The sequence below is a fragment of the Palaemon carinicauda genome, chromosome 5, assembly GCF_036898095.1.
Source record: "Palaemon carinicauda isolate YSFRI2023 chromosome 5, ASM3689809v2, whole genome shotgun sequence".
Taxonomy (NCBI): domain Eukaryota; kingdom Metazoa; phylum Arthropoda; class Malacostraca; order Decapoda; family Palaemonidae; genus Palaemon; species Palaemon carinicauda.
Window position 1 is genome coordinate 137,562,702 of NC_090729.1, and position 2,500 is coordinate 137,565,201.

At 33.4% G+C, this 2,500-nt stretch overlaps 1 protein-coding gene across 1 annotated transcript in view; it reads right to left on the reverse strand.

The window, feature by feature from the left end:
• The window catches only part of LOC137641162 (lysosomal acid glucosylceramidase-like), a 358,339-nt gene that overhangs the window by 321,943 nt on the left and 33,896 nt on the right, over nt 1–2,500 (reverse strand). The gene's annotated exons all lie outside the window — the stretch shown is intronic.

Below are 2,500 nucleotides of genomic sequence, written 5' to 3' on the forward strand. Positions count from 1 at the left end.
TAATCATATGGTATCCTAAAGCTAACACATCTCAAGGACAAGGAGTAGTAGCAACGAGCTTGCTCTCCTGTAGACATACAATTATAGGGGAGTGCTTATGAATGAGGAGCTTAAGTTTTTCATATTTAGCCCTTAAACCTTGATAATTATATTACAAAATAGATGAAAAAACTATGGTTTATTTTTTTGGCAGACACCCTGAAGGAAGTCTTCGCATTGGTAATTTTTTATCTAAAACCATTTCCCAAAGCTTTCTTTAGAAAGGGTCTTCATTTATTGGGTTTTACAGTTGAATTTTTCTTTGTGTCCTTTTGATCTAACTGTTGAGGGGGATGGTGGACAACACCTTGAATTTCTAATCAATTCAGGTTGCCTTTTAGTTGATCAGAAACATTAACGGGCAAAACATAAAATTTATTTGATCGCTAACATTAATGTTTCTTATGGAAGAGGGTGAGAGCGATGGAGGTCTCTCTCTTTTTCGATTAACCCTTTTACCCCCGGGCTCTTTGGAAATTTCCAACCCTTAACCCCCAAGAGGTTATTTTTTCCCCAGCACATTTTGCAGTATATTTTTTTTAAATTGCTCTAACAGCCTTAATTTTTGTCATAGAGAGGTCAGGTTGGTCTCATTCTCTTGGAAAATGCCTGAATTTTCTCAAAAAATTATCAAAAATATGAAAAAAATAATTTTTATAGCATTTTTTTGCAAGGACGTACCGGTACGTCCATGGGGGTAAAGGGATGAGTTTTGTGAAACGAACCAGTACGTCCTTTGGGGGTAAAAGGGTTAATAGCTGGTGAGCCACCAGGTTTTTGCACCTTCTCAATTACAGGTGCACCGGTTAGTTGTTTTTAAGTGGAACCTCCATCAAATCAGGCAAGGACAGAGCCTGAGAGAGGTTTGTACTATTGTTGGTAATGGGGGACGAAGGTTGTACAGAGATTGGCAATGCCTGTTTTAATACACTGTGACAAAGCCTAAGAAGGCATTATGCTTACCTCGTCTCACAGCACTTAATTCTTTTCTTAGAACTACTGGTAGTACGAGGTGAGTTTGATGTGTACTGTGGTATATTTCCTCCTAATTTTAATCCCTTGGTATAGCTGTTTGTTTTATTCAATAGTTTTTTGACATATCCCACACTTATGTGTTCTACACTGGATTTGTTGAGGGCAGCCTCTTCCAACCTATAAAGCTCGCAGTTCCAACCAGTGTATTTATGATATTAGTTACAGTTCAAACACCTGGCCTCAAGTGTACATTTTCCATGGTAAGGTCTGGAACAAATGCTACACATTTTTTCACGTTTGCAAACTTTAGAAGGGAGTCCCAATCTGAAACAATTGAAAAATTGTAGTGTCTTCAGTTTGAAAGGTCAAACTTTAATTCTTTCATTTTCAATAACAATATGGAAAGGCACATCATCATCCTGGAAAGTAAGGATAACCATTGATGTCCCAGGAATTTTATGCCTTTTATACCCTATTAATGGACACATGGCCTGTATTTCCTCTTAAGTAAATTTATACAGGTCTTTATTGAAGACCTCTCTCCTTGTCTAACTAAAATTTAGCAAAGGTCTGACACCTACCATATCATCATCACTACTTCTTTTGAGATTAGACAGTATTACCGAATGCATGCATGATTTGACATGGATGCGGAAGCTATTTTTTCCAAAGAGAGATTTATCATTGAGTGCAATGATTCCTACCTTTTTCTGAATTAGTTTGCAAATTTTAGAATAATTCCCTGTACTTCATTTAGGCTCCAACAAGCTGCATTGGTAGTTTTGGCTTTCTTTGGGAAAGCATAGTTAAATCATCTTTTTCAAACTAGTTGGGAGGTCTAAACACATCCAAATCCTTTGGTACATTATCACAAAAAGCACCTATGATATTCAAGTCATTAATTTTAGTGTTATTGATGTTACATATTGCATTAAATGCTTTGCCATGATTATTGTAAGATATCCATGAATACCATTTTTCATTTTCAAGTTTTATTCTTATTTTTTTTATCAATCCATTGCACTCAAATGCTTTATAAAGGTTATCATACTTAGTCTCTACTGACTGAGATCAGTTAAAAAATACAATCATTTCCACTTTAATCATAGTGGCAAGCAAACTGGACAGAATGTCAAGAGTCCTAATTTATAATTATTATTATTATTATTATTATTATTATTATTATTATTATTATCATTATTATTATTATCACAGTAATTATCATAATAATTATTATAATTATTACTATTATAATAATTATTATTATTATTATTATTATTACTATTACTATTATTATTATTATTATTATTATTACTTACTTACTTACTTACTTACTTACTTACTTACTTACTTATTTACTTGGTTTAAAAAAAATTCAATCCCTGATAGTGTCCCCTCAATAAAAACCTAGTCAGTGAAAAAGGTAAGAAATATTTGACAGCACGGTTGGAAACAGTTGATAAATATAAAGGATGATGAAGCGATA